Source organism: Anser anser (genome assembly GCF_964211835.1).
Source record: "Anser anser genome assembly, chromosome: 9".
Classification (NCBI taxonomy): Eukaryota; Metazoa; Chordata; class Aves; order Anseriformes; family Anatidae; genus Anser; species Anser anser.
This window is the reverse complement of record NC_139729.1, coordinates 4,815,235-4,840,301: the sequence shown is the minus strand read 5'-3', so window position 1 is coordinate 4,840,301 and position 25,067 is coordinate 4,815,235. Positions and strand designations below refer to the sequence as shown.

The 25,067-nt window shown below is 38.9% G+C and overlaps 1 protein-coding gene and 1 long non-coding RNA gene across 11 annotated transcripts in view; one reads left to right on the top strand and one right to left on the bottom strand.

The window, feature by feature from the left end:
* SLC16A14 (solute carrier family 16 member 14) overlaps positions 1-25,067 on the bottom strand; it is a 52,154-nt gene that overhangs the window by 19,432 nt on the left and 7,655 nt on the right. For 7 of the 8 annotated variants that reach the window (XM_083847875.1, XM_083847880.1, XM_083847876.1 and 4 more), the window contains exons 2-3: positions 8,703-8,752; positions 2,409-2,554 (exon numbers count right to left, since the gene is read on the bottom strand). The gene's annotated coding sequence lies outside the window, so the exon portion shown is untranslated. The remainder of the gene's footprint in view (positions 1-2,408; positions 2,555-8,702; positions 8,753-25,067) is intronic. The other variant, XM_083847874.1, reaches the window with a different exon arrangement.
* On the top strand, positions 574-23,560 carry LOC310903875. Of its 3 annotated transcripts, XR_014587886.1 has the most exons (5): positions 574-773; positions 11,193-11,267; positions 12,322-12,375; positions 17,935-19,067; positions 20,327-23,560. It is a non-coding gene; the product is annotated as an uncharacterized lncRNA (long non-coding RNA). The 3 variants fall into 3 exon arrangements; XR_014587887.1 differs by having other exon boundaries at positions 17,935-23,560; XR_014587888.1 differs by having other exon boundaries at positions 11,169-11,267; positions 17,935-23,560.

Genomic DNA, 25,067 nt, shown 5'->3' with positions numbered 1-25,067 from the left:
GGGAGAGAAGGGAAGGGAAGGGAAGGGAAGGGAAGGGAAGGGAAGGGAAGGGAAGGGAAGGGAAGGGAAGGGAAGGGAAGGAAAGGAAAGGAAAGGAAAGGAAAGGAAAGGAAAGGAAAGGAAAGGAAAGGAAAGGAAAGGAAAGGAAAGGAAAGGAAAGGAAAGGAAAGGAAAGGAAAGGAAAGGAAAGGAAAGGAAAGGAAAGGAAAGGAAAGGAAAGGAAAGGAAAGGAAAGGAAAGGAAAGGAAAGGAAAGGAAAGGAAAGGAAAGGAAAGGAAAGGAAAGGAGGAAAGGAGGAAAGGAAGAGAAAGAAGGAAAGAAAGAAGGAAAGAAAGAAGGAAAGAAAGAAAGAAAGAAAGAAAGAAAGAAAGAAAGAAAGAAAGAAAGAAAGAAAGAAAGAAAGAAAGAAAGAAAGAGAAAGAGAAAGAGAGAAAGAGAGAAAGAAAGAAAGAAAGAAAGAAAGAAAGAAAGAAAGAAAGAGAAAGAAAGAAAGAAAAGAAAAAGAAAGAAAGAGAAAGAAAGAAAGAAAGAAAGAAAGAAAGAAAGAAAAAGAAAGAAAGAAGAAAGAAAGAAAGAAAGAAAGAAAGAAAGAAAGAAAGAAAGAAAGAAAGAAAGAAAGAAAGAAAGAAAGAAAGAAAGAAAGAAAGAAAGAAAGAAAGAAAGAAAGAAAGAAAGAAAGAAAGAAAGAAAGAAAGGAAGGAAGGAAGGAAGGAAGAAAGAGAAAGAAAGAAAGGAAGAAAGGAAGAAAGAGAAAGAAAGAAAACAAGCCAAAGGTAATATTTTAATTTGATTTTGAGGTTGCACAGTGATACAGCTTTCCTATGATACCTCCAAAAGCTTGTATCCCCCTTGTATTGGTGATTCCAAAGAGAAATAATGCATATTTTCTTGTTTTACCACTGCCTTTTTGAAAAGAATCCTTGGTATCTTTGGGGGATTTGCCACAAAGCATCATCCTCATAGAATACTCTGAACAAGTAAGAGCTTTCAGCAGTTTCCCAGATTCCTCACATGATAGCTGCAGTCTTACTCAAATGGGAAAGACTGAACTATCTTGGTATCTTCAAGTTCATCCCACTCTGAGGATAGACCATGGGAATCAAATTCAAAAGTAAAAGAAAAGGCAACATTTTTGTTATTGCTGGCATGGAGACTTTCTTTTGGACATTAACTAGTTGTCTTTTCTCTTTCTTCCCTCTCCAAGAGCTGATTTATTACAGCAGCTATATAGATATGGGAGCAAACACAGGGGTTCCTGTCCAATTTTCTTAGATCCTTCAAGGACATCATGTCCAAAAAGCTCATATGTGTATCCTGTGAGAGATTTGGTGGAAAACTTCCTGGACTGTATTAAAAAGACAATAGGATGGTCCTCAGGAGTTGGGGATGCTGAAGAGGGAAACGATGCTGCCTCCAAACAGTGTCACTATTTCATCAGTGCCTTGCCAAGACTGACATAAAGATTCCCTCAGCAAAACTGAATATTGCTATTCCAAACAGGGTGAGTTGGTGTCAGGTTCTTCCTGCCACAGTGAAGGGTAGTTCAGCAAGAATGAAGTGGAAAAAGGACTGGGAAAAGGAATCCTAGCTGAAGAAGAAGCCTAGGGAGCTGGCAGGAGATACTGCAAGGGTAGGAGCAGGTACGGTGGCTTCTTCTGAACTGAACTGAACTGCTGCCACCCAGTTCAGGTATCTACAGATGCACTTTGACACAGCCCCACAATCAAACTGTTATTTAAAAATATAACTTTGCCATGTGTCCAAGAGGATAGAAGACAAAAGTACTTGATAACTGGAAACCAGTACAGCACATGTTCTGCTGCCAGAAAAAGTTCTTACAGATTAATGAATGTGTATGATCTGCAGCCAGTTACTAATTTACACATGCAGGGAAACCCAGTGAGTGCTCAGACTTCCTTGTTATGTTGGGGTTCTTTATAGGGTTGGGCTTATATCTCTTTTTGTGCAGTGTTAATTAATTGCAGCTTTGTACATTAGCAATCCAAATTGCAATCTGAGAAGGTAAAATAAACTGGCTTATCAAAAAAATCCTATTAGTCTTAACTGCAGTTGTAACACTAACATGCTTTGCACATGCGGATATCTGGCTTTTCTGGTTTAAAACATGTGAGCACGAAGGAGTGGCTGCAGTTCGTTAAACATCACAAGTGCCATAATAGCAGGAAGAACTCAAAGGCGCTCTGATATGACTCACAGTTGAGCTGTGGTTGCTTCCTCCTCTGGGTCAAACCTGTGCATGGCAAGAAATCTCAGAGCATTCAGAGAACCGTATGACTCGGTCATGGGTTGTACTTGTTGCAAATACACCAAATTAACTGCAAGTTCCAGTAAGGTCAAATTAGCACTCAACTGGTTTATACAAATTAAAGTATTGATTTCAGTGGTACCTGGGATTAGTCCTTCAGTCAGTCTGTTGCATTCAAATCACGGTATTCATCTCTGTGCAGTAGCTTTCTTCATTTTCAGTCTTGAAATGTGGTACGTAAGTCAGTATTTTGCTCATGTCTTGTGTAAAACAATACATTTGTTCTCACTGCAAAGCAAGTATAGTGTTTTAAACAAACTGCTAGGTTGATTCTGCAATTTCTTTATCCTGGCAGTCTTTTAGTTCAAAAGAATCTCCCAATCTATGAATAGTTTGAAAATAGTATGTAAAACAGTATTTGTGCTTGTACACTTTGAGTTGTTCTGAGATGGACTTGAATTGTGTGATTTCTTTTCCATTTCTTTCTAATCCCTGCAGCACCATTATGAAAGCATTGCTTTTTTCGTTTTTTAATAAACAGATCATGAAACACCACAGCTTTTATGAAATGCTAACATCAAACTTTTAATAACTTGATGTGTATAAAATCCCCAATTAATATCTGTTCAGAAAAGGTATTTTTTGATGCAAGAACTGCAGTAACAATATGGCACATGCGAAGAGAGGAAGTAAACAATGATGACAGACAGAGCAAGGAGGAGGGGCCTACGCCATCCTCTACTGGATGACAGCTGTACATGTTCTAGCCAAGTTCGAGTAGGTAATGTATTCAGTTTGCAGCTAAATTGCATTGTGCAACCAGTGGGCCCAATCACATAATGTCACCTATGTCACTACTTGAACCAGATATTTTCGGGCTGAGGGAAGCTGCCAGGGGTGTTGTCCCTGTTCCTGAACTTTGCTGCTGTTGCTCTTCCCGAAGCTGCACCCGAAGCTGTGCAGGCTGGTTTGGAGGGACAGGGTGTGATTGATCCACATTAGGGCAAAAACAATAACAACAACAACAGATATCTCTGGGAGAGTTCAGCCAGAACTATCTATGCAGAGTCTGATGTTACTTGTCCACAGTGGAGTCTTTCCTTCCCTCTCGGTAACTGCCCTGATATCACCTGTTTGCCTTTTTATTTTATTTTTATTTTTATTTTTATTTTTATTTTTATTTTTTGACTTTCTAACTGTGTAGTACTCCTGTTTTTAATGGCCATAGTTTTCCCTTAACAGAAATAGGGGAAAGGAATGTAATCTTTGGACCACTGTTTTTCCATCTTTATTAAACTGCTGCAGGAGTTTAAGTAGTATAAAACAGAGATATATATTTAATTTATGTGTTAGAATTTTATAAGTTTCAAAATGAAATTTATAGTAAGGCCTGAGTTTGTTTCCCTGCGATGTTTTAGTTCTTGAGCAGTAAACAGATGGCTCCCATTGAAATTGATAAAAGTACAAACTAAACAATTGTTGTCTTGTGTTTAGTTTGCCCATTTCTCAGTACAGAAAAATTTGCAACTTGTCAACATCAAGTAAACTTTCCTTGCCACATTATTGCTATGCCAAATTACACATGAACCCCTCCCAGAGCATTTTACCTGTTCCAGTATATTTCTCCAGTGAGTCAGTGTTTCAACCTTTGCTTATATGCCTCCCATGTTAGCCCCACAGCTACGGGGCATAATATGCCTGCTTTCCAAAAGCCATCGCATGCACCAAAGTCTCATTGTGTCCAGCAGTCCCTAGTGCTGGACAGAGTGAATGTCTCACGCCTCCATGAGCTGGAGCAGGTCCTGTGGGCTGTGCGAGGTGCACATCACTGTTGCTTGTTACTGAATGACAAACTGCAAACTAACAGGATCAAGAGCCCATAAGACTAAAAGTGATAGATCATTACTGTGGATATCATGGTCTGGATCATGAGGGTTTTCATGTGGAATGGAGACGTTTGCAGTTTCTAAGCAGTTACTGTCAATTTGTCTTTGGGGCAATAAGGCTTCTCTGAGCTTTTGAGATAGAGGGTGATCTTTTTGATGTCAGGCCTGAATTCGTGCTTTGATTTCTAAACAAGCAGTGAAAACCATGCAGTACCTGTAAGAATGGTTCCCAGTCAACATGGGACAAAAAGTACAAAATGGGTCATTTTGTTTCATTGTCGAGTTAGTAACTGTTTTTCAATACTACCATTTCTGTTACATTTGCTATTTATGTTAGATTTTTAAATCAATCTGTTAACATCCTTGTCTGAAGAAATCGACATTGTGTAGTGAACAGAAGGAAAAAAATGAATTGAAACGTGGTTGTACGTGCACATGAAAATAAATTATCTGCGTTCATTGTTCAGTCATAATGATTGCAGAACATAAGCTAACAGGAATGAAATTTTGGATTTCAAGGCCTTAATATTTTAGAACTTATATCGGTTTTGGTAATAGCATGGATTAAATTATTTTCTTGTTTTCAAATTTGACCTTATTGCTTTAAATGATGTAGAATTATTTTTTTTCAGAATCTGCCTAGCAACAAAAGATGCTCTCTCTCCCTCTAGTGGAGAATAATAACATAGCTGCCTTTCTGTTTTTGCATATGTAAACCATCAAGTAATACAAACGGGGGCTGAAAGCTTTTCTGAACAATAATATATCATAATTTGTTTACTGTATGGCATAAATATTATATGAAGAGTATCATAATGAGATATTTTCATATTAATGTTTTTTTTTCTGTGAGTGCACCATTTTTAGTGATCCTGAATTATACAAATTGTAAAATATTTATGCATGTAAAATATTTACAGATATCTAGACACATTTTAAAGTAAAAATAAAGGCCCAGTTGATATTAAAAAGAAGCCCTAATCTCAAAAGTAAAATGTAGTATGCTTAATGTTGATAGCAGGAGCAGCTTGCATGTTGGTATTTGCCAGTTTGATCATAGATATAAAGAGCATGCACTTAAAAAAAAATATATTTTAATCTAAATGTTTCCAGTATTTGCTGTGTTCATCTTAAGAGAAGAAGGAGACTGCCAGAGGACTTAGATGCAATGTCTTTTTCAAAATTGTATGTTGTGATGTACTGTTCATTTCATTCTCCAAATAAACATCTCCCCAGCACTTGGAATTCTGAAGCTGTAAGTGCAAACTGCTTATGTAAATAATGATTTACAGGGCTAAGTTCATAACTAGGGGAGCAGAAAACACTTCCTATATATGACTGATATAATAGCTCCACTTCTACATTCCAAATTGCAGTAACAAGACTTGACTAGATTCCTGACACTGTTTTCAGTGGAAAGTTCTTATTTCTGCATCTGAGCTGCTTTTTAGCATATTTTTCTATTTTGTGGTTTTATTATCTCTTGTTGCCACGCCAAACTTCACACAGGTAGGTACAGTAAATACCAGTCCAAGGGAATTTGGCAAGAGATGTGCACGTAGTTAACCTCACAGCCTTCACTCAGCTTTTAGGGACAGGGGCTTTCTCCATCTGCAAGTCACTGCCTTGCACCAAGGGTGTCACTGCGAGCATTTTAGTTCAGACTAACTTCATTTTGTGTGTTTGTTGTTCTTACCATATGAAAGGGTAATAAAGCTACTTAAAAGGTGTTGGGTGACAGTTCTGGGTTGCCACTGTCTTACACAAGCACCAGTAGAAAGTAGATCTCTTACCAAGGAGGAAAAGCATCTATTTTCTTCCACAGCAGAGTGATTCCAAGGACTATGGACACAACTCTGTGGTGTAATGAGTCACTTGAGTTGTAGCTGCTGTAAGCAGCACAGGAACTTTGCTTCTCTGCTTCAAAGAGTGGAGTGAAAACAGTGCTAAGAGATAATACAGAAGAGATGACGGAATGCTTTTCATAAATGCTAGTACGGCCTACTGACTGTATCTGTACTTGAAAACTCCTCCAGCATGAAGAAGAGAGGCATGGAGGCACAGAGGCAGAGGGATGTAAGAACCATTGCTTTTGTGGCTGCCACAGCAGCACTGCCCTTCCATCCCTGTTAGCGAGAGGCTTGCTTATATGCATCCCAGGCTTTGGGACTTGACAAACTATTTATGGCTCAGTCATTTTGTGTGGGTTGTAGGGAGGATGACAGAGAGCAAAAAGCAGTGAAGCAAAGTGTGAAAGGGACATTTGTCCACTGACTGCTTATATTATCAGATGGGGAGAGAGAAGTAATAGATTGCTGGCCAGGATAATGTAGCAATGCCATCACACGCACAAGTGCTCTATTGTTCATTTTGTTTTCCCATATGCTCCATTCCTTGTCCTTTAGTGTAATAAGGATGTAATAAAGCTTATCAGTTCAGGAGAGAGTGTTGGCTCACGGGGCGTCCAAAGTTAGCCGTTAAGTTTTCTCTAGTTTCAAAATGGAGGCTCGAGTGAGAGCTTGGTGGCTTTAAAAGGAGCTGGCAGATGTTTGGAGATGCCCTTTCTGTTGCTGCTGGCTACTACAGCTGAAGTAGCACAAAATGAAACACACAAAATGAAAAAGGAAACAAAACCTGTCAGACGTTCTCTAACTTAACTCAGTTGGTCATCTTTGGAGTTGCATTAATAGGGACCACAAATATGATTTTAATACAACTTTGTTTTTTACATGTCAGAAAAGGAAATTATTGTTGACCTTTTGAAGCTTCATTTTGGAAGCCCTGACATCCTTCTATTCCAGGCACGTTTTGTTCACGTTCTGAGGTTTTTCACCAAACTAATCTGGCCCTAACTTTGAGACAACGATTATTTCAGCCTTTTATTTTCTCAGGTGCACTGTCTTTCTTTTCAGGCTTAAGCATTGCAGACCCTCTTCCTGAGATTTTCTTTGAAAAGGCATGTGATTTATTCAGCTCATTTCATTACTGACCTGACAGTTCCGTCAGTTTTTATTTTCAATGTATTTCTTAACAGAGGTTTAATGAGAAGCTAAAATTAGTATTAATGAGGTTTCCTGGAATGAACGGCCACCACATATGGTCTGATTTTTGGGTGGTCCTGCAGTTGGACTCGGTGATCCGTGTGGGTCCCTTCCAACTCAGGACATTCTACCATTCACATTTTAGCGTCCACAAAACCAGAGAGGCCTTCTGCACCTCGGGTTGCTCCTTCTCCCCTCCCAGCCGCGGTGAGGGCACAGCTCTCCTCCCGGGGAGGGGGCCAGATCCCAGCAGCCACAAAAACGCCGGGGCCGCGGCCATTTCGCGGCGCAGGCCGGGCGGGCGGTTTGCAGGGGCCCTCGCCAGGCGGGTGCCTCACCAGGGGGGGCTGTTCCGCAGCGCCGGGCGGGGCCGGGGGGCCGGGGAGGCGCCCGGCTGCGGGCCTGCCCTGTGCCGCAGGGGCCCGGCCAGCCCCGGCCGCTGTCGTGGTTTGTGGACGTGCTCGGTGAATCGTGTGGTAAAGAGCCGCTGCTGTTTACGGTTTCTTTTTACCACGATCCCTCTGCAAGTGTTGCTCCTTCAGAAGTAGCAGATTAAATATTAAATTTTAATTTCTGTATTAATTGATCTCTGGACAAATTATTGATGTTTTCATATGTGGTTTAAGTAAGGCCACCGTAGAAACTGTGATTTTATTGTTCAACAAATAGTCTATATCCTCGGAATTTTGTAAAAGGTTGTTGCACTAAATAACAGCTGTTAATGCTTATTGAATATCTTCTGCATGCACAATTCGTAGTGCTTTACAAATTATAAACATTATATTGTTTCACAAACAATGCCATTTACGTCACAGAGAAGCCAACGGCCACACTCAGAACAGACTGCTGAGAAGACTGGAAATAATGAGCTAGTCCTTTGACCCTATTTTGATGACTCTTTGACCCAAAAAGTGGGTAGAGCTTGATAGGGGAGTAAGGCTGATAATCCTGGGCCTCTAAGGAGGTTACAAATTGCTTGTAGCAAACCTCAGATTCTCTGGTGTTTCACATCAGGCTCAGAAAACTCTCCATGGTTTCAATATTTAGTGAAATACACCTGACAGCTGTTAGAACAGAAGGTCCCTCACTGTCGGCTGCGCTATTCTGAGAGTACAGAATACGGTATAGAGAGTATATGTCTGACCTGTGGAAAGTGTACATCTGACCTCTGTGTCTAAGTTAAATGGCCCTGTTCTTGCTCCCTGCAGTTCTCCTGAGGAGGTGGGAAAGCTTCAGGGTCCCATCATTGACCTTATCCTTACTTTTTGAGAAAAACAGGTTGTGAGCTAAGAAGTAAAACTAATAAATAATGAGGTCTTCGTTTTCTGTAGTTTCAGCAGCTTTACAGAACCAGATCTAATCCTACTCTGTCAATAGCCAACTGCAAAGCTTTACTACCATTTGCAGAGTTAGAATCAAGCCCCTTGGCCTGATTCTGCCAGAGAGCTCCAGGCAGTTTTAGATAACTGTTCTTACAATATCCTTTGTCAGACCAAGGTTTCAACTTACACAAGATCAGTAGGGAGAAGAGTCATCAGCTGATTGCCAAGTCTTGCTTTCTGTGGGAGAGCACAATGAAAGCAAACTGTTACTAAATCTTTCAAACATTAAATCGTTTTAACTAATTTCACCCTTGGTTTCATTCACCACTTATTAAAGTTCACTGATAAACAGAAACAAAAAAAAAATCTCCTACCCATTGACAGAAGATATTTTATGAAATACTTTGTTTATAGTAAATAATGGGATAAATTGGAAAGAAGCCTGGATTCTGCAAATATATACACTATGAAAATAGCCAGTAAGTCTGTATGGATTTTCATGAAAGACAAAGGTTTCATTATTGCATATTATACAGTCTATAACGCGTTAACACATGTGACACTTGTTCTGCAGTGCACACATTTGGGGCCCAAATAATGTAGAATATTTTTCTGGATATTTTTATTTGCTTGTTTTTTTATATGTTTAGAGAGCTAGGTCTGCCTTCAAGTTGCTAGATATTTTAAGTCCATTGTTTGGGAGATTATTAGCTTTTTAATATTCTAGAAGCCTTATGTCTATCTGCTTAGCTCCTTCTGAACTTCTGGCCTCTTCAAGATGTTTCAAATTTGACACCTAAAAATTGAGATGCTAACGAGTCTGATGCTTTGATAGTAGTATAGCATGTTCATATTGTTCACTGTATCTTGATTTATGTGTTTTTTAGTGCCGTTAATAACTTACAGTTAGCTGGAGTGGCCTGCAGCTTCTCCACTGCAGTCGGTGAGCTCTGACACAAGTCTGGCTGTGCTGTAACCTAGAGGCTATGTGGTGTGTGCGGCCGTTTTTTACCATAGTTTGCTGGCTATGATAACATCGCATTAGTCAGAACAATGAGGAGGCAGAAGGAAAGCTAAAATTGAAGCTTTAAGGATCTGACTCATTCAGTTTCTGGCACAAGGAGGTGCAAATTGCACTTCCTGAGTTTGCAGCACCTAGCAAACCTCAATTACACCCCAAATGCACTCTGCTATGAGAAGGCCTGCTGCTCACTGCCTCTGCATGTGCCCATCTAACATGCATGTTGCTGCTTCTCATTGCTAATTTTAATGTCTGTAGCAGCTACTTGTAGGATCTCAGCTGAAAGAAGGCTTCATGTTATTGCAGTTCTCACTGGTTTTGCAGTCCTTGCTCAATGCCACCCATAGAGGTGAAATAGCAAGTATCCTGAAATAACAGTATCCTGATGATCATCTGTTTAGCAAGAACTTGATGGGACCCCCGTGGTCTCTGCCCTTACCTTTTGATATTGATAGGTGGAACGCTAACAACTGCAAACCCAACTCAGGCTGGTAATTAGCAGCACATTGCATAGCTGTTCTTTTCTTTTCTCTTTTCTTTTCTTTTCTTTTCTTTTCTTTTCTTTTCTTTTCTTTTCTTTTCTTTTCTTTTCTTTTCTTTTCTTTTCTTTTCTTTTCTTTTCTTTTCTTTTCTTCTCTTCTCTTCTCTTCTCTTCTCTTCTCTTCTCTTCTCTTCTCTTCTCTTCTCTTCTCTTTTTTCTTTTCTTTTCTTTTCTTTTCTTTTCTTTTCTTTTCTTTTCTTTTCTTTTCTTTTCTTTTCTTTTCTTTTCTTTTCTTTTCTTTTCTTTTCTTTTCTTTTCTTTTCTTTTCTTTTCTTTTCTTTTTCTTTTTCTTTTTCTTTTTCTTTTTCTTTTTTCTTTTTTCTTTTTTCTTTTTTCTTTTTCTTTTTCTTTTTCTTTTTCTTTTTCTTTTCCTTTTCCTTTTCCTTTTCCTTTTCCTTTTCCTTTTCCTTTTCCTTTTCCTTTTCCTTTTCCTTTTCCTTTTCCTTTTTCTTTTTTCTTTTCTCAGAAATAGCAATAAACCGGTTTCTTAGATGTGTTTAGAACTGAAACCCTGTTCCATCAATCAAAATAATTGTATTACTCTAGTTCCATATAATTATACCAAAAAAAAGGCAAAAGCTGACAAGAGCTCTGGTGTCTTTCTGAAAGTATGTTGCAGCCCTTTTCAGGTCACAAGCCCTGCCTGAGAAATCTCAGCAAAACGCATTGTGTTGTAACAAAGTAAGTCAGATTCAGCTTATGCTGTGCACATAGACAGCCACAAGGTATGCTGAGGATGAGGAACCGGCAAAAGGAAATTCTGTCTGCAAAGCTGTGGTGGCTAGAGCAAAGGAGGAGCTTTCAAGGGCAAGACAGAGAAGATGGTAGACAAGTTTTGCCCAGTGCCCTTGTGCCCTACACAAAATGTTCTGGTCCAGATACCCCTGTTTGCTGGATGCAATCTTCTACACAGGGTGCAAGGTTGCAGATGGTCGTGAACATGAACAAAGCAAGGCAGGCTTCAGCTAACTTTTCAGGACTTCCACAGATGTCTACTTGGGGGTGGATGGCTGTTGTCATTCTAAGGCTTCAACCTAAAATTTATCTAAAAAGTACAAATGTTTCGTGGTTGTTTCACTTACATTTCCCAGGCCACTTATGTTTTGCTTCCACAGTCAAAATTCACTGTATGCATTTGAGATTCTGGAAAATGATGAAGAGAAATCCCAGGAAGGATTTTTTCATTAAAGGTGAGTTAATATTTCAATGATATTTTTATTTATATGTATTTATTTCTACAGCATTTAGGAAGTGCTTGCTTGAACCTCCCTGGAAAAAAATGGAAAGCTATAGGACTTCACAAAAAAGCAAAGATCCAATCTGAAATATGATACAAAGAGCTGACTAATAAGCAGTAAGAATGGATAATGCTGATGTCAGGATTTGTGCATGCTCAACCACATCTTTCATCTCTCTTATCTATACATTATGTCTATATAATGCCATGACCTTGTAAGAATCACTCAAGCTACTTCCCACTGGGTATTCTTTCCTCTATTCCTTCTCATAATACTTAATATTGTGTTATTAAAGAGGACTTAGTTCTAAATTATTTTTATACATTTCTGAGAAAATTTCGACACAGTCTTGAAGATTTGTTTTTGAGTTGGTTAAGGTAGGGACAGGTGAGGTGAACTATATGCAATTAAATAGTTTCATGCCATAAGAAAAATACTGACAGCTCTCATTTTTGTACTGTACTTGGGTAGAAGAAAGATTTTTATAAAATTTCCAGACAGGAATCCTAGAAAACATATTGGGAACACAAAGAATATTGATAGAGTGATAGAGTTTTTCCCCAAATAATATTAAAAAATTGGACAATGGGTGTATGTGCTCCCTTTTCAGTGAAAGAGTATCAGAGCAGCTCAATTGTATATACTATGCCATTGGCTATTAGCAGGGCATATTAACATAGTCTTTAACACAACTAATTAATTAAGAGAATTACATTTTAAGTAAGAGCATATGACTTTTGTTACTTTTAATGTTTCTATAACATTTCAGACAGCTCAGTACCCCTATGATAGTTGTGAAATTATCATATTTATTACAATAGTTGCGTCTGTTTCTTGCTATTATCATTTTGGTTTAATTTGTGGTGGCATAAAAACATTGTGAAGGCCTAGAGAAAGACTCACATTCTAAATATGTAAAGATATCCTAGACATTTTGTATTTCAAAGTAACTTCTTTTTTTTAGCTTCTCTTTAATTTCTTTTGCTTCTTCTTTTACCATGAGCAGTATTTTAACAACACAGAAGCTGAAACAGAAGTTTCAACAGAGACAAAATACAAGGTAGGTTAACTTTTCTGAATGTTCAATCAAATTATGTCATACTTCTGTAATTATCAGGTGTTGATCAGAATGAGTGTATTGTTGTAATAGATATTATCTCTTTGTTTGTTTGTTTAATTCATGTATTCCAAATAAAAGCCTATGTATTCTCTACATAAAACTCTTAAAAATAAAGGGATGAATTAAAGACTACAGTTTGTGTGGCACTGACAGGATAAAAATAGCCATTAGCCTATACCTGAAAAGTATAGGAAAAGTATAGGAATACACCACATTATTCTTCTTGACAGTAAGAAAAACTATTTATGGAAAAAAATATTTTTATGTTTTAACTGTGCAGGATGTATTTGAAAATTACTATTTAAATTCTTGAATAAGTTTGCTCCCCAAGATTTGATGGCATATGTCTTTAAATATTGGCTTAGTATGTTAAAACTTATCAAATTTTCCTACTACTGAATCACTTTAGTTTTTCATTCTCATAATTTAAATTCACTTTGTTCCTATAATCTTTTTTTTATTGTGAAACTTCTCCAAATGATATTCCTAATTTTTGGCATAGATTATTAGTTCAAAACCAAGCTACTTTTGAATGTGTCCTATCTTCTTAAATTTTACCTATAGTTAGGAACATTCTTTCTCATGAGCCCAAATAAACTTGGGTCATAAAGCTAGAAAGCATTCAGCACGAATTCCCGAAAATCTATCTCAACCCAGTCCTGTCCCATTGCAACTAGCAGTAACCCCTTTTGCATCAGTGGAAGAGAGGCCATTACTTTACCATGAAGTATGCCTGTATTTGTATTTGAATTTGTATTTGTATCTACATATATATACACATATACATATATATATTTACATATGCATATATATTTACATATGCATGTATGTATGCATACGCATATATGTGTCAAAAAATTGAAGAGCTTTACTTCTTTAGATTGTTAGATTAAATACTCCAAATGAAATCTGTGATGCTTTTAAACTGAAGCTTTCACTTTCTATATAAACACTAATCATTCAGGAACAGGTTTCAGTTCCTATCAAATTCAGTCTTAACATGTTTAAGGTGTTGTAAAATTGGAAAATCTGCAAGGTGAAGACTTTTATTCTATACCAGGTGTACATACTGATTCCATAGAACATACAGGATACAGCGCTAGCTTTGTAGATCAGGAAAATACTTCCCTTATGGCAGAGGGCTACAGAAAATTTCCCAGAAAAACAGAAATTTTACTAGAAAAATTGCCTAGGACTTCAAAAAAAACCAAAAAAACATCGGGGTGGCATTGAGTGATATGCAAAGTAGACACTACAAGATGTACTGGAATTGTTGTGGTTGAGCTCATTAAATGTTAGTTAGAGAATCTACCAAATTAGGGTGATCTATCTCCTGGTGTCTGCTAGGATGATCCCAATACTGCTCTTGCTTATGTTGTGAGGTGAATAGTCAACCACAAGAAGACAGCTCAAAGGTGGCTTAAAACTTTGGCATCTCAGAAATCCTGTTTTCTTCAGTCTGACAAGTAAAACCGGTGGGGCTTTGTTTCAGTATTTCTAACCCACACTTAATTACTGTTAAGCTAATGTAGTGACACTAGTGCAAAGCTAGTCCAATCTAAATAAGAGCAAAAGAGATTGATTTATTTATGACAGATGAAGACATAGTCTTGCTTCCATTTCAATGCCTAAACTCTTAAGTTTCCATTGAAAATCTTACTAAAACAAAGGCTCTGCCATCCCAGACCATCAATTTTTCTTGCATTTAAAAAACGACAATAAAAAACACTTTTGCAAAGTGTAACATATATATGATAGGTGAAAATATGTTATGAATTTCTAAGCGAAGAGGTAGTATAGGGAAATGTAGCCTGTGAAAGTTCTGCTGCAATATGATACTGCTGAGGGTCTCTATTGGATCGATTTGGGTCGGTCACAAAAGATTCACTGTGGTAAGACACAGTGAATTAGAATTTGAATAGTTCAGTTGGAAGGCACCTACAAAGATCATCGAATCCAACTGCCTGACCACGTCAGGGCTAACCAAAAGTTAAAGCATATTATTGAGGACGTTATCCAAATGCCTCTTGAATAATGACAGGCCTCAACCACCTTGCCAGGAAGCCTGTTCCAGTGTTTGACCACCCTCAGACTTAAGAATTTTTTCCAAATGTCAAGTCTGAACCTCCTCTGGCACAGCTGTTGCCATTCCCTCATGTTCTATCACTGCCTACCAGGAAGAAGAGACCAGCACCTCCCTCTCCATTTCACGCGCTCAGGTGAGCAGACAGCAACCAGGTCTCCTCTCAGCCTCCTTTTCTCCAGACTAGACCACCCAAGTGCCCTCAGTCGCTCCTCATAAGACATGCCTCCCAGCCCTATTGCCAAATTTGTTGCCCTCCTCTAGACACTTTCAAATGCCTTATCATCTTTTTTTATATCGTGGAGCCCAGAACTGCACACGATACTCAAGGTTAGGCTGCACTAATGCTAAATATAGTGAAAGAATCACCCCTTTAGACCAGCCAGCTGTGCTGTGTTTAATGCACCCCAGAATGAGGTTTGCCGTCTTGGCTGCCTGGGCATACTGCTGATTCACGTTGAGCTTTCCCTTGACCAGCACCCCTGGATCCCTGGGAATGATTCCCTCTTAAAGAGCCTTCTGGTTTTGTAGACTATCTCCTAACAGCCGTCTTACATCTAAGCACAGAAGTGAGGTTCCCATTAAATGCCAACTATAATTATTGCAGACTGTCCAACTGCTGCCCACAATGGGCATGAAGCTGTGCTTGAACATGTTGGAGGAAGAGACTTGCACGAACAGTCCCCATGGCTCCATTGCAAGAGTTGTGCAAATTGATAAATTGTAATTTACAATATGTCTGCATACTGATCTAAATCAGCACACAGATCTAAACTGCAGATAAGACACTTAAGCTACCATTTCCTTTTGCCCGTACAGAGGAAATGACCAACTGATAAACGAATGACTAAGCAAAGCATATATATAGCTATTTATGCATATAAAAATTGACTTTCTAGGGCCCCTGACAACCACAGGAGACAGCGGTTTAATTTTACTATGTTTATTCTGCTTATTCTAATAAGCAATAGCACTTTTCTGCATATTTAGTGCATGCTTTCATTCCTGCATAAAATAAATGGAAGATAGAATGCCTACTGTATACGTACATATATATATATATACACATAGCAGAAGTAGCTAAGTGATACCCTTACTAAACAGATTATGCCAGGAAACCAGAAGGCTGATCTGTGACAAAGCAGTGCATTTTAAAAGTATCTCCAGACACCAGTACTGACATTGCTGAACTGACGCCATATGACTGCACAGAGCCCTAGAGAAAATTGAAGTTGGTCTGTGTGGAGTAGGTTGAAGGCTAGAAGCCATAACTACTCTGAATTAATGTATTAGTGTAAAGAGATTGTAAGAATAGGTGACTGTCTCCTGTGAGAGAAGCTGTAGTCACTGGTCACTGCTTTCCCTTTTGCTTAAGTAAAAGAAAAAAAAATAGTGTTTCCTTTGATGTGGAAAACGCTTGGAATATCTGCCCCTGATATAGTCATCAAAGCAAACTTCCTACACTGTGTGTTTTACCCCAAACTTTTTGCAGCATGTGTGGAACATTTTAAAGCATGTTTTCGCTGTCTCATGTTGATCAAGATCACATGTATCTCTAGAGATATGTCACCTTCTTGCACCATGCAGACTCAGTAAGGAGATGCTGACTATGCCCCATCCACATACTGTCTTCACACAGAAGTATTCTTGAAGAAGCTGACTACCGACAAAATATGTAAAATCTAGCTACACAGTTTCATCAAGTCAGAAATTATACCTCGTACCTGTTTATGGTTTACTGTTATCTTACAAACAACCACAGTCTGGCTTTACATGTAATAAAAATTAGGCCACTGTTCTCAGAAGCAACTGTGTTAGCCAGGAAACATGTTTGCTTGTGGTAATCCTATGGCTAACAACTCAGAGGCAAGAAGCTATGAGCAAAATGAAAGCACGCATCAGTTATTAAATGACTTTTGGAAACAGGCTCTCAAGTTACCTAACTGCTTTGGGAATGCTTAAACTAGTGTTTCTGTACCTAAGTTCTTTCTTAACTGATGATCACATGGGAGAAGCTGAGATTCCTCAGATCATTTGCAGTGATGCCTCTGAAATATCTTTTTTTGTTGTTTTGTCATTGTTCTTAGGCATTAAATTCAGTCGTCTCAGTCATGTGTAAATACAGGGAGCATCCATTGAAAATGCCTGAAAATCAACTGATCTAACGAAAAATCATATACTTCTGACTAAAAAAAGAAAATCTTAAATGTCGTTCACAACTACCATCTGTACAGATATTTTAAAGCAAACATTCAGAGCAGATTATGTCATACTGGGTGCTAGATAAGTCCTTTCATGAATATACCCTATTTTTCTAGTAAATGTAGTACTGGTGAAAGACACTTGGGTCATGGTTTTGGAGGCCAAAATACTTTAGCTATTTGGGCTCTTGTATTGCAAGCTTATTACACTGCACTGCTGGTTTTGGCTGGGATAGACTTAATTTTCCTCATAGTAGCTTTTATGGTGCTAAGTTTTGGATTTGTGACCAAGACAACAAAGGAGTGTTCTAGTTATTGCTGAGCAGTGCTTATAGAGCATCAAGGTCTTTTCTGTTTCTCATGCTTCCCTGCCAGCGAGCAGGCTGGGTGCACAAGAATTTGGGAGGGGAGACAGCCAGGACTGCTGACCCCGAATGACCGAAAGGATATTCTATACTATATGTTGTGCTCAGCAATAAAAGCTGGGAAAAAAAGCGGGGAAGGGGAGGCACAGTTGGAGGGAGATACGGAGTTTGTCTTCCCACTAACCATTACCCACAATGAAGGCCTCTTTTCCTGGCAATGGCTAAACATCCGCCTGCCAATGGGAAGTAGGGAATGAATTCCTTACTTTGCTTTGCTTATGCTTGCAGCTTTTGCTTTATCTATTGAACTGTCTTTATCTCAGTCCCCTAGTTTTCTCACTTTTACCCTTTCAGTTCTCTTCCCCATCCCACTGGAGGGAGGGAGTGTGGGGCTTAGCTGCCTACTGGCAGTAAACCACAACAACTACTCCTCTGCCTACTGAGGGACCATAAAGAAGGTTTAGAGAGTAGCTTATTCTCTTTATTTGTCTGTTCCTTGTTTGGCCCTCTAAATATCATTAAAGAACTAGCTACCAGCTAACTATGAAAAATGGTTTTTATGGTGAGGATGCTTTTCACTTCCATACTCTCTTAAATTCATCTTTTTGCTAAATAGCCACCAAAAGGAGACTGTTAGAAATATGCTTTACAGGTTCTTGTCTGATATTTTTCCAACCATGAAAAACAATACAGCAAACATAAAGGTTACAGTAAACTCAGCTAATAAATGTTTGCAGCCAAAGATCTCTTATTGTGAGTAGCTGCTAACTGTGCCTGTGGTTGGTGGGAGGGAAACAGCATCAAGCTCGCTGTGCAAAGTATGATATCTATGGTTTGTTTTCTTTTATAGGACCTGGGAGCTGGCTTTAAAGATCACAAATGTGTTCAGTAATTCACCAGAAGGGAAATAGTCTGTATTACTGCATAAAGAAAATGTAGTAAACACACCCCTTTATACAGTTGATTTCATGTTTATTGCTTCAGTTAGGTTGCTAATACCAAAAATAGTTTGAAAACACTCTCCAATGATGAAAGAAATTCAGTAATTTCATGTGTGCCTTCAACTCCTCTGTTGTTCCCACCTCTGTGACTGGCACTGTCTACTACACAGTAGAAGCACTTGATGTGAGAACTCCACAATTTGTAATCTAGATAATCTTTGGCATACAAGGAACAAGTGGGAGAACTTTGACTTCGATGGCACTTAACCAGTGTCTTGCTGCGTGTGCTGTCCTTTGCAATATTTACCACTGATGCACTCAGTGAAACACTAAGTCATCACTTGTGGCTGGATTATAAAAAACCTTAAAGCTATTTGCCTGCTACTAAGAGAAGGAATAAAAGAAATACCTGAAGATATATTCAGAAAAGAACCCCCTTTCCCAACTGTGCTTGGAAATTTTGTCAGAACAGCTGGAATTGTTTTAATTGTAGTTCTTACAATCATCATTGTAATTATCTAGTGCCTCTTCTGCAGAGAAGGAAAACATGCTGGCCATTTAAATAGCTCAAATAAAAAGGCCACAAAAACTATCATTATTCATGGACTGCAAATGAGTTTGAATCTTCTTCTGTGTTTGATAACAACAGCTGTTGGAAGACACCCTCATAATACTATTTAAATTTATCAGCATTTTTGTTTTGTTATTCTCTCGGTGCTTTAGTTCTGTGGTTTATGGTCTGCAAAACAAAGAACTGCAAACCAGTAGGCAAAGACTTAATTCATTTACTGACCACATCATAAACAATAATGACACAGCATCTATTCAGTTTACTGAGTTAGGTGACTGATCCCAAATGTAAAACTCTAACTCTAGATGTAAAACTCTAGCTCTTCTGTAGTTCAGAAAACACCATCATGCCAGCACTGTGAAACAAACAAGGAAGTCTTGAATGGTCTTGCACAAAGTGTTCTTATGGCACTGGCTGGAATTTAAGGGAGCTTAACCACCTTACAGAACAGTATCTTCACAATCACAAAAGGTAAGACTACATAGCTAATAGAGTATAGTGTATGCTAGCCTGCACAAGTAAGCATGGGTAATTATGACAGCTTTGTTTTGGCATGTGCTAACACGTTACAAACACTTTTATAGTCTAGAGATCCTCTGGCTGAAAGCACAAACTTACATGTTTGTCACTGCATCTCTGCTTGTGATGGCTGGATTATGCAAGCATATGCTATATCCACGACTCTGTTATGTTCGTAAATGTACTTCAAATGAACTCCTATGGAGCACTTAACATAGCTATTTTCTCATTCGCTTCTTCATATTTATCTTTATAATCTTATTAATCCCTGTGCAATGTAGAGTCTCTCCTCCACAACAAGAACAGCAACTATGTTGTCTATAATGTTTGTGTTGACTGCTTTGGTACACATCACACTGCAGCAACCTGTGAGGATAAAATGATGGAAGAAGTCCTCTTTCTTGCATCTGAAATGTGTTTGACAGTTGTAAAGCTGTCTTCCTCACAAAAGTGAGTTTCTTCCATATCTCAGTGTACTGAGGAGTATGTGTGGAGTATCTTGGATAGACCTTTCTTGCTTTATAAATCTTGCTTTATAAATTTTGCCTCACTCCCACTCCCACTATCATACAAATTTTATCAAGCAAGGAACTCTTGATCTTACAAAGCTGACACATTGTTCTTATAGGACCTCTAAACATGGCTGTACTTTGAGGAAGGGCATACATATTTTTTAGCTCTTGCTTCCCCACGTCTGCTATATCCCCTGAAAAGTCTAGCAGTCACCTTTTAGAGTTGGACTTTTATTTTTAGAGAGGTTACCTAAGGCATAGAAATTTTTTTAATGGATTTTTTTTTCCAGCATCGCTACCCCAAGAGACCCCATTATGAGTACATACATCAGAAAATGAACTACCAGATTTTAAATAATTATAAAACTAAAGGAAATCAAATCTGTGGCTTACTTGCCTTTAATGTTTAACCTTTTAGGATACGCTTATTTTTAGCTTTTATATACACCTGTGAAAAATAAAAATTATGTGAAAATAAACTTTTTTTTTTTCCAAATAAAAGCTAATATTCTTTCTAATCATAGCATTCCACAATCCTATCCCATAATTCTGTGATGAGGAAAAAAAAATACACTGCATTCAGGACAAAATTTCAGTAGCTGCTGAGTTACTGTATGATTCACTACATACTTATATGTTTAACTTGTGATATTTAAATTTGAAAACATTGGCCATGTGTATGTGATCTTGTATTTGCAGGTCTAACAAGCGGCTGAAAAAGAGAAGGTGAAAACTGCTCATTTAGCAGTGAGTTAGGTGAACCAATGAAATCCTCCACTGAAACTTAAAGTATGAAAAAAAATGAGGAAGTATGAGCCCAACCACTTGTCAATTTCTTCCGTGATCAGGCAGAAGATAAGCTGGTTTTGGTTTGGCGTTTATACTAACTTAGTATTGTAAGTACGGCACGATTTGCATGGGAACTGAAAATTAAAGCCAGCTGATAATAAGCTCCACTTTACCATTTGGAACAAGCCCTGAGTTTTAGGTACACCGAGAAAAAAAAGGTTTACTGCCTAATAGTATATCATAAACAGAGAGAATGGTAGCCAAGTAATGACTTGGAAAACAAAGGCCTGAGGTTTGTGCACATGCTGAGGCTAGTGCTGCCTGATCCTGGCAGGCACCCGGTAAGGGCTGCCAGCCCAGCGCTGCTGGCTAGTGCCCCTGCACAGCCACCCACCAGGCCATGTGCTGAGCCATGCTGGGGAGCCTTGCAGACTACTGGAGTTCTGCACTTTCATTAGTGCTTGTTTAGAGTTTAGCGAGGAAAACATCACAAGATGTCAAAGAAACGACACATGAATTCTGAAGCGTAACACCTACTAAACATGTCATCCAGAGCTACACATGCTTCAGCATCTCTGAAGTGCTATGTAAAAACATGAAAACAACCTATATAGTGATACCACAGGCCCATATTAGCCATAGGGGTTAAAAATAATTTCAAAAAAATACTAGAAAATAATAATAATAATAAATATTTTTTTTTCAGCATACATAAATCGAAATCCTGGTGCTTATTTCATTCTCTTATGCACAATGTTGAGACAGGGGAGTAGAGAAGGTGAAAAGGGTTCTGCTATAGGGAGGTGGTGAAACTCCAAGCCTATAGATGGAGAAAAAGTGCTGTCTGAAGACTGGAGTGGCACAGTATGTAGCAGTCCATTCTGAGTATCACTTAACTGCTGAATCTTTGCAGTTTACCATCACTGAAAATACAGCACCAGATTTAGAAAAACCGCAATTTGAAACTTTAATAGTGGTGGAAACTGTCATCTCTACAGAATTTTGGCAATAAGAGTAGAGTGATTGAGGGACTCTCTCTTCTGACTGTCTTGTTCACAAGCATTTGCTGCCTTGACAAGGAGTCTCACATCCCAGACTCCAGGAAGCAGTTCTCAATTTTCCCTTTCTATGCCTCTTTACTTCTTTGGGGTTATAACTGTAGGAGCAGATGGTCCTAGGTTCAGTCACTAGAGAAGATTTATGGTGGCTGTGATTAATGTAGTAATTTTAATATCTTTTAAAGGAAGAGATTACAGTTAAATTCAATTTAATTTGATAAACCTTTAGGTTATGTCTGATTTTTGCATAGGTTAATCATTAGTAAGGTGACCACAAACTAATGTAAACTCAGACATTTTCAAACAAATATGCTCAGCAAGTTATATTTAACAAGATGCTAAACATTCCAGAAGTATCTAATCCTTTTTTTTCCAATAGAGCTCCTCCTAATGAAAGTAAGTGGTAACGCCAATGAGAATTTTTGCCAGTAGGCAAAACCTAATGAGGGATGTAACTAATTTCTGACTTTTTCCCCATATTCCATATGTGAGTTCTGAAACTGCTACTTTTGCTTTGTTGTGTTTTTATGCTTTAGCTGTTTTCTCGCTGTTCCTCCTCTGCATTTGTCCAGACAGTGCTCCATTTTATAGCAGCAGAGAAGCTCAAAGAACAGAAGCAGCCATCCTGCTTTCCTACAGTGAGTAACAACAGGCTTGAAATAGCTGAAAACTATATGCCATATAGAAAAAGAGACATATAGACTGATTGTTCTTGTTCTTATCCTTTCCTTTTGGTGGACTATGATTGTTATTGCTGGTTATTGTATAGTTATATTTTGTTAATGGAGAGGATGTCTTCTGACAAATTATACTGAGGGTTTCAGAATGATGATGACAATTGATGGGTTATCATTTCAGAGAGAGTGGGTAGAAACACCTTGGGGTGTATCTTTAAGCTTGCCTTTACTATAAATGTTCCACAGTCCTGCAAGCTTTTCAGCATAAGTTCCAAGAAGCTCTCTCAGCCAGTGTACACATGTAAAGATAAGCTGGAAGATTCTACAAATGCTGATTGGAAACAGTCCTTGGGTTTAAATAGGCTACAGACTAGATAGCAGTTTAATAGAGCAGTACATCTAGTCTCTTCTATAGGAGCTGACATCTACCAGCAATAACTATAATCATGGGATTAATTTTCCAAATTTTTGGTATTTTCAGGAGAAAACATGCTCTAAATACATATTTTAACTTCTAGTGTTCCTACTGTGAAGTAAAGCTGGTATCATGTATATCACGAGTATTCTCTCTGAATGTCTTCAGATCAAATGGTAATAGTTTTTGGTGATACATCTTGTTTTCTGTTTTCACATGCGCAGTGAGTTGTGTGGTCTCTGATGGTGAAGCCGTGTTCTTTTCGTGCCTTTTTCATTAACAACAGAGACCCTGGAAATCAAGTTACATCCTTACTTGTAGTTGTTCCACCCAGCTTTCTAGGCCTAGAGCTTCAGTTAAACTCATAGTAAGGCCATATGGATCTCACTGAATTTGCTGTGAATTAGCAGACTGAAATTTAGCTTGTGAAAGAAAATGCATTTTAAGCTCAGTTAAGAAGAGTTGAACTTGCACGATTACTTTCCAAAACAGATTTACTCTCAGTGTTAGAAGCTTCTAACAAAACTGGTTAGCATATTGCTGGCAAAAGATTTTGTGAACATGTTTTACTTGGATTGTTTTACTTTGACAGTGTGGTTTGAAACACAAAGGCTATTGTTTAAAAAAAACATGAATGCTAATTTGCATTCCATTGCTGGGTTATTACACAGGGTGTAGAAAGAAAAAGCGAGTTCTGGTTTAAAAAAAAAAAAAAGTTTCCTTTTCCCTTTCTTTGTCTTCCTTGTGTCTGGTTCTCCTTTATTTTAACGTTTCTTCTCCAGAATATGTTCTTTGAGACACTGAATGTTCTCTATCACTATTAAGCAAATGCAAGTACACCCACAGCTGTGCCTGTGGATCATCTAGCAGAGCTATATAACTATGAAAATTAATTTAACTTACAGAATCATATCTATACAGACATCTGTGAGCAATGACACTTGTAATATATCTGCTCTGAAGCTAGGAGGTAATTGCAGTATGAAAATCTGTACTCAAACCACTCCAGAAAATGTGGGGTGTAGTTTCTATTTACTATGTAGTAGCATAGGCCCTGCTTAGACCACACTGCCACCACATCTGCCACCATCCATTGATTCTCAGCTCCAAGCCAAGCTCTTCCATATAGCAGTGTGGTGGGATATATCCAGAAATAACAAAGAAAATCAGTTTTTGTTCGAACTGGTGAGCTAGTCAGACTCAATAGGCAGCATCACAAACACTAAGGCATAGCACAAAGAGGCTGGGAGGATCAGGCCATGGGAAAGGGGGAAGCAGTAGGACTGTCAAGACCTTGAGAGCACTAATAGGCCTTTAGTGGCCTCAGCTGGAGCCTCATCCTACACCCTTGTTCCTGGGCCCTGGGGCTCTGTTTAAGTTTAGGTGCACCAATTTCTCTAGCAGCCATGTTTGTGTCTGGCTGTGGAGTCTGTTGACTTGGGTCAATGAGGAATGTTGTGATCTCAGACCTGTGAACTGACTTTGCAGCCTGACCTTGGTCCTGTCCTGTCACTATGGTCCTGTTGGGTGATCACAAGGTTATGTCTGATCCTCGCTGGGCCTTATCCTGACCTCTGGACTGGCTTTCCCGCTTGGTCTCAGCTCTGCTCTGACACTGTGGACTTGCCTGGTAACTACAGGGTTGTGTCTGATCCTGATCTACACAGTGACTTCTCAGCCTTGTCTTAGTCCTGCATCATTGTTATGAACTTGCCCTGCGATCTGGGTTGACCCTGGCTGCTACCACCGCTGGCTTGCCCTGCTCCCTTGTTTAGGTGTGATGATATCTGGTGAAGCTTCTACTCTGCTTGCCGTGCTATTATCTCCTTGTCCCTCTGGGAGCAGCCAGCCCTCGGTAATCCCTGATAAGGATCAGGTACTGGTAGTAGTGTGGTCTCTGACTGGCTCCCATCAGCCTCAAGAAATCACAAGACTGTGTTAAGAGGTGGCAGTAACAACAAAGATGTTCTTACAGGAGCCACTTCCAAGGGAAGTGGTCCTGCTTCTTCCTCAACTACAGATGTGTGTTCACACCCTTCTTCCTTGTGCTACCACAAGTGTTTGTGCAGCAAGATGATGAACCGGAGCAATAATGTCGGTTCTTGAAGACAACAAAGCATGGATGTACTCGGGGCAGAAGAGTGGTTAATGTAACTTCACCCTGAAGTGCTTGTGGAAGTCTGGCTGAAAGATCACTGAGGTCAGGGATTTTACTGTGTACACACCAGGTCTGTTTGGAATCCTGGGGACTTGTGATTGGCCAAGGCTGAAAACAATCGTGGTGTGTCTTCTGTTCTGGTGCTATCCAAACTAGCTCTGGGATGAAGGCCCTACCGCAGATACATCCTGCAACTGGCAATGTAGTTGTTTAGGCCTTTCTTACATAAGTGAGCAAAGCAGCAAGCATATTCATCTAGGCCCAATGGTGCTGGGCATACAGAGTTGACTTTCAATTCATATTCAATGAGGAAGGGGTCAAAATCCAAGTGTTTTGTGCTTGA